General features: G+C 51.4%; 1 pseudogene; it reads left to right on the top strand.

The window, feature by feature from the left end:
- LOC144709291 (uncharacterized) lies at window positions 1–693 on the top strand (annotated as a pseudogene).
- The last annotated feature ends 8,987 nt before the right edge of the window (window positions 694–9,680 follow it).

Below are 9,680 nucleotides of genomic sequence, written 5' to 3'. Positions count from 1 at the left end.
CGCGACTCTGGCTTGCACGCCGAGCCCGCAGCAGATCTTCTTCAGCCGTCACTCGTAGGCCCTCTTCTCGCCATCTGCTGCGGGGATCCGTCTCAGGCGCAGTCAGCTTTCCTCCGATGGCCAAGAACACCATCGACGCCCACCGCGAGGGTGCCGAGATCTACACCGGGGACGAGCTGTGTCGCCAAAAGACCATCCAGCTTTTGGAGGAGCTGAACATGCCTCGCGGCCTCCTTCCCATCCAGGACGTTTATGAGATCGGCATTAACCGCCGCACCGGCTTTGTCTGGCTGCGCCAGAAGCAGGCGCTGAACTACACCTTTCGCAAGGCCGGGCGTCTTGTTTCCTTCGGCGCCGAGGTCACCGGCTTTGTGGAGGACCGCCGCATGCGGCAAGTGACGGGCGTCAAATCCAAGGAGCTTCTCATGTGGATCTCGCTGGGAGAGTTCTACGTGAATCCTAAGGACCACACCAAGATTACCTTCAGGACTCCGGCGGGTCTCTCAAGACCTACCCCGCTTCAGCCTTCGAGCTGGAAGAGCAAGGAAACACGAGAGCTATTGTGTAGGCGGGCGTCCTGTTTCCTTCCCGTACTACCCAATTGTCGCCAGATTAGCCGGGATCAGCCTCAAATCGGGGCTCATCCCGGTGATTCATTGATTCATGCATTGAAAAGATAACGCACTCGTGATTTCCCGCTCTTACGATCGCACGGTACGGCCCCTCCGTTGCTCCTCTTTTGGATACAGCTAGAGAGCAGCTAGGAGTGGTATAAATTGAACATAAACAACTAAGTATGGCCTTTTCTGCATGAATGCTTAGGAGGTGCGGTAGGCCGTAAAATGTTACGAGGGCGCTACTCCTATATATCACTCGTGCAGTGCATAAGGAATAGGTCCAAAACTATTCATTACTTCTATTAGTCGTGGGCTTTAGGCGGGGGTGTGATGGTCATTGGACCCGTACTCATACAACTATATTTAACTTTCCTTATAAAACGTACTCTCGCATAAAATGCACACCTCCCCCATCATTTTCCTCCCATGACACCGGGCTCTATGAAAGTACCGGGCGAAAGCTTGGTCGATCGAAGTACAAGTACGCCTCCACATGCGCCTTTTTCGTACAGCGTCCTTTTGTTGTATCCAACAGCACGCGATATTAGTCTCCATTATCTTGTTCCGCCTTAAAATTATGGGGATTATTCCCACGCGAAGCAAGCATAGCCCTATCCCGCAACCAGCTTGATCCCGTCGAGCCTTTGGTCAACGCGTTTAGCTGCCGGTATTGTGTCTTTCTTGTGCGACGACAGGCCGCGCGTGCGATTCCAAATCGGGGCCCTATCGCATTCGATCAACTTTCACTGCAGGAGTGACCACAGGAGAATGAATAGGAGGGGATTTTTTGCGTGCTACATAATAACAGATCGCGCGATTTTGTGTAGTAAAAGAATCCGTCAATGGGACCTCCGTGCTACAGAAAACAATGGGAATTGAGAGCCTGGGGTCAACGCGCTTTGGTGTTAGCTGCTTCTATTCTTACTGCATCTCTCTGATGATATGGTCGGCATTTTATCCGAATGTATGTTCGGATGACACAAAAGGGCAATCCGAAGCGGGACAACGGGTTATTCCAATGCGTCTTACTCCCCGAATCTGTTGCGATAAGTCAGACCCCTCACACATCAAAGGTGCTACGGATTCGGTGAAGAGTGCACGCACTCTCTCATAGATTCATGTAGAGAACGCCGTACTTAATTATTTTGTGTTCATTTTATGCCACCCCCACCTTCAAGTTATGTTTATGCTACCGTGAAGACACTCGGGCTCTAGCGTGCGTTGAAGAAAAAAATAATGCTTCGTGGAAGATTGGAGCACAAACTCCATTACGCTTGTCCTGACTGTTTTACGGTGGAGTGCCATCATACGAACGAAGCACGGTCTGAGAGAACAATGACAGTGCCAGTTCCTAAGGCCGAATTTCTGGATAAGATTCATAAGCCAACTACTCCGAAATATGTGCAGAGGTATTGATTATTTCCACGGAAAAAAAAGAGAAAGCATCGTGGACCCCTCCCCAGATCTCGTGTCACGTGTTTTATATAATTGAAACGTCATTTGCTGTAGTTGAAAGTAAAAAAAGGACAATTTGTGTTTCTCGGTTAAGTGACGGAAATTCCGTAGACTTCGGCACTGTCTCACCGGTTTATACTAACTTTGCACTGTGGTCATGTGGGGCATGAGATATTTTAAAATCAGGCTCATCGTGGTGTAAATCCGATGGAATGCCAGTGTTCCCTTGTTCTCCTGATTTTAAGGGTGACCTTTGCTATTTTATTCACGCACCGTTATTTTGTTGGCTTCACAAACTTATTTGTTCCGCAATTTGGGCGCACTGCGCTAAGGTCTGTGAAAGCTGACCGATAAGTTTACGAAGACGCACGCTATAGGACTCCTTATCGATACCCTATCTGTTCTTTTATCTATGTGTGATGTTTAAATATGTATGTTAATCAATCACAGTGACGCAATTTGTCTCCACCCCCTCTCTTCAAGGTTCTGCCTCTTCCTTTAGCCCGTTGGTTATTTTGACATGCCGGCCGTCGACGAAAGAGGCCTAAATAAAGCCAGTGTCGTGATTTCGGGACTCGTCGAGGGCTTCATAAAGGGGAGCTGATTTTGACTTCTCACCGACATTTGTATCTTTAAACTTTTTTAAGATTCGTCGAGGCAAACGGAACTCGCGTGTCTTAGGACGTAAGATGTGCCTTTTCCTAGATTCCGGGCCTAAGCCCCGTGGCCAGCTGAGGGGTGCATGAACCATTTCACAGCAACTTCCTGCCGTCACTTGTTGTGTGCACGTAATCACCGGGCCCCGTGAGATGGGACAGTTGTACGATTACACAGGGCGTGGCCCACAGTCGGATCCTCATTGGTGATCCCGTTTAGTAGTGGTGCGACCCGAACGGCGTCCACATATCCCTTTTTTAGATGCTGCAATGCCGCGGCCAATGACCTAACGGCATCATCTTCGTCTGGCTGCCGATTATCCTAGCGAGGGTGCACGATGCTGTGTTGGGTACACGATCACCTTCGTAGGCTTGTTGATGCGTCAGAGCTGAGTTGGTTTTGAGTCCGAGTCATGCGTCCATCCTGTCATGGTCAAAACACAACCGCCCATGGGCAAGCTGTTTTTGTTGTCTAATGCCTGCGTCACACTCACACGACAGTGACATGAATTGTCCCCGGCGAAAGTTTTGGCGTAAAATGATCCATGGATTCGTGGTAGATTGTTTCACCGAACTCCCTTCACGAGGAGCGACACTCTCTGGCGTGAGCGTCACCCCGCTCTTGCGGTGCGGGATGAGCGTCGCTCATTATAGGAGGGGGAGCAAATACTTGAACCCGGTCCGGATGTTGCGTTGTCCTTGTGGAATATTTGCATGCATAGGGAGGTTCGAGATACGGGGTTGAGGACAAGTAATGATCTGAGTATAAGAGCCTGACCCGCCTCGGCTTATGATTAATCGTATCTTTGAGGTCCATTATACTGATCCTAACGGTGAATAACATTTTTAGAGTAATGCACAACACCGGGCTCAGTACATACCACGCGAGAAGTGGACTGTGAGGTTGCCTCTTAGGCCATAGACGGATTCCACATTTTGCCCATGTCCCAGCAAGTCCTTTTCTCAATCGTGCAGCCCCCACTTTCTATGACGTGAGCATTCCGGTCTAATCCCCCACATCGAATAGGGATGTCCAAAGGATGTAGAGAAGCGGCGTGCAAAGAATATCGTCAGACCTAACGCTTTTCACCAAAAAATTGAGTACAGTATGTGACGATGCATATCGTTATCAACCCCGTACGTAGGTCCACTCTTCTTATTATGACACCCATTGACACGGTATAATTATGCGGTAAAGCCCAAATATACTACACCCATAGAGCACATAATGTGCTGTGGAAACTGAGTGAGAGATTTTATCTATCAGCGGATTGATGTCAGGTATAATACTAAAATAACCGTGGTAGCATCATATCGAAGAAGATCTGTAGGAGCACAAAATAAGAAGCTATGCAGAAAGTCAAGACATGAAGATCGAAAAGATCAAAAAGGACACAGTTGGGAGAAGAGCTACCAAAGGACACAGTTTGAGCGGCGAATCTGATATCGGCGTACTACATCCAGGGTGTGCGTACAATGTATATCGTAAACATCACGGGCCACATAAGTAAGCCAAGTGTAATATCAAGAATTAGATAAAGTGAAAGAGAAAAACTAGTTGTGCTCGAGAATGCACCCACTGATCCATGTACCAACGTAACTAAGGCCGTCAGCGATTTCCTTGACTTTCTGCCCATCCAGTGATGTCTTCAAGTGAAAACGCACCCTTGGCTGTCGTAAAATGAAGATTGCATATCTTGGTTGATTTAATAAACATCCCGTTCATAACTGGAGAAGACAAGCTGTGTTGCATAATGAAACTTTGGGTTTGACAGGAAATGTTTTGAGATTCACTGACTCAGACAAATTTCAGGAAACACGTAATTTTGTATAACTTTTGTCTGTCTTCTGCCCGGTATCTCTCTCTCTGGTAGTATCTCGGCCTCCCGATGATTCTCTACCGCTCTCTCTCTCTCTCTCTTTTGTCTGCTTCTCTACCCTCTGATTCTCTCTCTCTCTGTCGCTCTCTGTCTGTCTGTCTGTCTCTCTCTCTCTGTCTCTCACTCTCTTTTGCTCTCTCACTCTCTTTTGCTCTCTCTCTCTCTCTCCCTCTCTTTGGGGTTGTCTCTCCCGCCCGCTTTCATCACACGGGGTCTCTACGCCACTGACTCTGTCTCTCGGTCTCTCTCGCGCTCTGCCCCACGGGGTCTCTACCCCACAGACTGTGCCTCTCGCTCACTCTCTCGCTCTGCCCCGTTGACCCCATAGCTCTGTCTCTGTATATATTTTGATATATGTCTTTTGCTACTGCCCGTCTCTCTCACTCTCTTACTCTCTCTCTCTGTCTCTCTCTCCCTGTCCCCCTCTCTCTGTCTCTCTCTCTCTCTCTCTCTCTCTCTCTCTCTCTCTCTCTCTCTCTCTCTCTCTCTCTCTCTCTCTCTCTCTCTCTCTCTCTCTCTCTCTCTCTCTCTCCCACTGCATTGCCGTTTCTCTTTCCCCATCCGACTGTTCCCCGCCTTTTCTTACCCATTGACTCTGACTCTCTAACTCTCTCTCTCTCTCTCTCTCTTTCTTTCCTTCTCTCTCTCTCTTTCTTTCTTTCTCTCTTTCTTTCTCTCTCTTTCTTTCTTTCTCTCTTTCTTTCTTTCCCGTCCGACTCTCCCCGCCTTCTCTTACCCATTTACTCTGACTCGCTAACTCTCTCTTTCTCTCTCCCCGCTTTCTCTCTCCTCGTTGCCTTCCCACCAACTCCTCTCACAAGACACACAAACTTTCTCTGTCTCTCACTCTTTCCCACTGTCTCCGCTGTCTCTTTTGTCCATCGTTTCTCGCGCTCCCCGCTGTACCTTGCGCTTCGTTCCTCGCTACTTCCCCTGTTTGTTTTCTTATTCGTGTTTCCCTCGCTTCTCCCTGGAGTACGTGTTCTTTTTTTATCGCATTGGCTGTACTCTCTTTGTGTCGCCGACGACACATTGCTATGTCTGCGTGGGCCTCTCTGTGAGCGCGTGTGTGTGTCTCCATCTGCTGTTTTCTCTATGCCTCCCGCTCTCTTTCGTCCTTTCCCGCTGTCTTCTTCCCCTGACGCGCTTTCACGCGCTCGCTCTGTCACTCGCGTTCTCTCTTTTCTCCTTCCCTATCTCCCTCCCTCTCTCTCTGTCCTATGGTGTCCGTTATTCCGCTGACTCACGTTCTCATTCTCCTCCCTCCCTCTCTGTCGTATGCTGCCCGTAGTTTCCCTCAGTCACGTTCTCATTCTCCCTCTCTCTCTCTCTCTGTCCTATGCTGCCCGTCATTTCGCTCACTCACGTTCTCATTCTCCCTGGCTCTCTCTCTCTGTACTACGCTGCCCGTTATTTCGCTCACTCACGTTCTCATTCTCCCTCCCTTTCTCTGTCTATCTATCTATCTGTTTTTCTGTGTATGTCTCTCTCTCTCTCTCTCTCCCTGTTTCTGTGTCATCGTCTATCACTCTCCCTGCTCCGTTTACGAGCCTCTTTCGCTGACACTCCCGGCCCGCTATGAACCTCTTTCGCTGAACCTTTTTCTCGGGCAAACGCGTGGTAGTCTTCCTTTCACGGTAGGATTACTCGGCGGGTTAGCAATTAAAACACATAGCTTCTTGTCTTTTCCATCCCGAGGATTAGTCGTTTCTAGTGAACGCCTTTACGCAATTTCGGGGAAGCTCATTAAGTATCTGGACGTGGACTTATTCATGGCCAGGATGAAAATACGGCATCCGGTGGAGGGGTACCCAGTCCGGAAGTGGCCGCCATCCACGTTGACCCGAGCAACTCGGGAGGAGGAACCCGATACGGGCCAGCTGTCCGTTGTGAAGGCCTCAACCTCGGCCGCCGTCGCTCCTCGGGAGGAGGAACCAAAAATTCGGACCGTGGGAGAGTGATAGACGATGACACCCGTGGGACGGTTTTTCTGTCAAGGTGACCTTTGCACGTGGAAACGTGGACGCATAACTCCACGGTTATGCGGGAATTTCTCCACGTCAACCCATGTGAGCAGAACGTGGGAAAGGAAGTTATTTTAACTTCCGCTTCTGCTCCTCTATTTAAGACGATGTAATCAGTTCTTTTTAACATATGTTTTCTGAGTTCCAAGAGACTTTCTTCTTCTTGTGTCATTGGTGCTTGAAGGTGATCTCGCCGGCGACGTCCAACCACGTCGTTTTCTCCGACGAGTATCTGACAAGTGGTATGAGAACCAGGGTTGCGGGCAGGGAGTCGATCGTGGCAGTGTGTAGCCGCTGGAATCGTGGATCACAAGAATCAACACGCACTGATGGCTGGAAGGAAGGACGGCATCGTGCAGAGGGTGATTCGTGAGGTGAGCGCCGGGACCGGCTCGATGCTCACCAAGACCAACTACTCAGAATGGGCGCTTCTCATGAGGGTGAAGCTTAAGGCCCGGCTGCTTTGGAGCGCCATCGAGGAAGGCGGCGCCGAACCCCATGAAGAAATGCAGGTGGTCGACGCGCTCTGCAGTGCCGTGCCATCGGAGATGTGGCCGGTGATTGCAGAGAAGGAGACGGCCAAGGAAGCATGGGAAGCTATCGCAACCATGCGGATCGGTGATGACCGTGTGAGGAAGACGTCGGCTCAGAACTTGCGGCGACAGTTCGACTTGGCGACTTTCAAGGAGGGAGAGTCTGTTGAGGACTACGCGCTTCGTCTCAACAGCATGGCGTCGACTCTCACCACTCTCGGCGACAAAATCGAAGAGACGCAAGTGGTTGAGAAAATAATTCGTAGTGTCCCCCAACGTTTCAGGCAGATCGTGGTCGCCATCACTACGTTGCTTGACGTATCAACGCTCACTGTTGCGGATCTGACGGGCCGGCTCAAGGCGGCGGAGGATGCCTTTGAAGAGACGCCGTCGTCGATGCACCACGAGGGCAAGCTGTACCTGACGGAGGAGGAGTGGAATGCGCGCCAAAAGAAGCAGTATGTTGGCAGAGGAAGCAGCAACTCAGCACGCCGTGGCAGACGTGGGCGTGGGCCAGCCCGAGGCAACGAGAAGGTTTCGTCGGGCAACTCTGGCCGGTCCAACGATGAGTGCAGAAAATGCGGGAAGTTGGGCCACAAGGCTCGTGAGTGCCGCTCAAAGTCCAAGAAGGAGCAGGCCCACGTCGTCCAAGAAGAGGAGGGGGCTTCACTATTTTTTGTGGAGTCAACCCTGGTCATATCGACATCTCTGGTACCAACCTCCACTCCACTCCACGCCCCGACACAGATCCAGTTGCAGGAAGAGAAGGTGTTCGCCCATCTTGGAGACAAGGAACCACGTGATGAAGAAATGTGGGTCTTGGACACGGGTGCCACGAACCACATGTCAGGTTCCCGTATGGCCTTCACCGAGCTGGATGCGGGAGTGCTCGGGTCAGTATGTTTCGGCGACGACTCGGTGGCACAGATCGAAGGTCGAGGGACTGTCATGTTCCAGTGCAAGAATGACGAGCACCGGTCTTTCGGAGGGGTGTATTTCATTCCCCGATTGACGACGAACATCATCAGCGTCGGTCAACTTGACGAGGCCGGGTATCAAGTCGACATCGAGAAGGGGGCAATGAAGATCCATGAACCAGGTGGACGGCTCCTAACAAAGGTGATGCGCGGAGAGAACCGGCTGTACATCCTCCACGTCAAGCTGATTCGGCCAGTGTGCTTGGCGACGAAGCTCGACGAGGAAGCCTGGAGATGGCACGCGCGCTTTGGCCATGTCAACATGGCTGCCCTGAGGAAGATGGCTCAGGAGGAGCTCGTGCGTGGGTTGCCAGAAGTTGGTCGGGTGGACCAGTTATGTGAGGCATGTCTCGCCGGCAAACAAAAGCGGTCGCCGTTTCCTGAGCAGGGCGAGTATCGCGCGCAGCGCATTCTGGAGCTAGTACACGGCGACTTGTGTGGTCCACTTGCACCGGCGACACCCAACGGCAGCAAGTATTTCCTTCTACTTGTGGATGATCGAAGCCGGTACATGTGGGTGGCCATGATGTCTTCAAAGGACCGTGCTGCAGCGGCCATCAAGGAGATCAAGGCTTGGGCAGAAGGCGAGTCCGGACTGAAGATGGGAGCGCTCCGTACCGATCGAGGCGGCGAATTCACCTCACACGAGTTTGCGGAGTACTGCACGAGAGAAGGTATTCATCGTCAACTCACAACGCCATACAGCCCGCAGCAGAATGGGGTCGTCGAGCGTAGAAATGGTACGGTGGTAGCAACTGCAAGGAGCATGCTCAAGGCGAAGGGGCTACCGGACTGGCTGTGGGGTGAGGCAGTAGCAACTGCTGTATACATCCTGAACCGGTGCCCAACAAAGAGTGTGGATGGTATGACGCCATTCGAGGCGTGGCACGGGAAGAAGCCGGCAGTGCACCATCTGAGGGTGTTCGGTTGCATCGCCTACGTCCGGAACACAACGCCACATCTCAAGAAACTCGAGGACCGCGGCCGCAAGATGATCTTCATCGGCTACGAGCGTGGATCAAAAGCCTATCGTGTTTATGATCCCACCACAAAGCGTGTCCATGCGACACGAGACGTGGTCTTCGATGAAAATGCTCAATGGAACTGGTGCAACGGTGCAGAATCAGGCGAGGAGGGCAGCAACGGTTTCATGGTGGAGTATACCATCGGGAATCAGACGCGTGCGGAGGATGATGCGGCGCAACTTGAGCAAATGTCTCCATCGTCTGTGCACTCTAGAGGGGGAGCAACACCGATCGAAGATGGAGGAGAGGACGTGGAGTTCGCCACTCCACCCCATGTTCGTATTGACAACCTGGATGCTGATCACGGTGATGATGCACCACTCCGCTTCCGCAACATCAACGACATCATCGGGCCGGCTTCTCCGCATGGGCTTGCATCACGGGCATCAATTGCAGAGGAGCTGCATGGTGTAAGTTCTGATGAACCTGTTTCCTTTGCTGAGGCAGAACGCAATCCAAGCTGGAAGAAGGCTATGGAGGAGGAGATGGCATCAATCGAGGAGAACCGCACCT

This window comes from Wolffia australiana, chromosome 1 (assembly GCF_029677425.1).
Source record: "Wolffia australiana isolate 7733 chromosome 1, ASM2967742v1".
NCBI lineage: Eukaryota > Viridiplantae > Streptophyta > Magnoliopsida > Alismatales > Araceae > Wolffia > Wolffia australiana.
The sequence above is the reverse complement of the archived record's forward strand: the minus strand, read 5'-3'. Positions and strand labels throughout refer to the sequence as shown.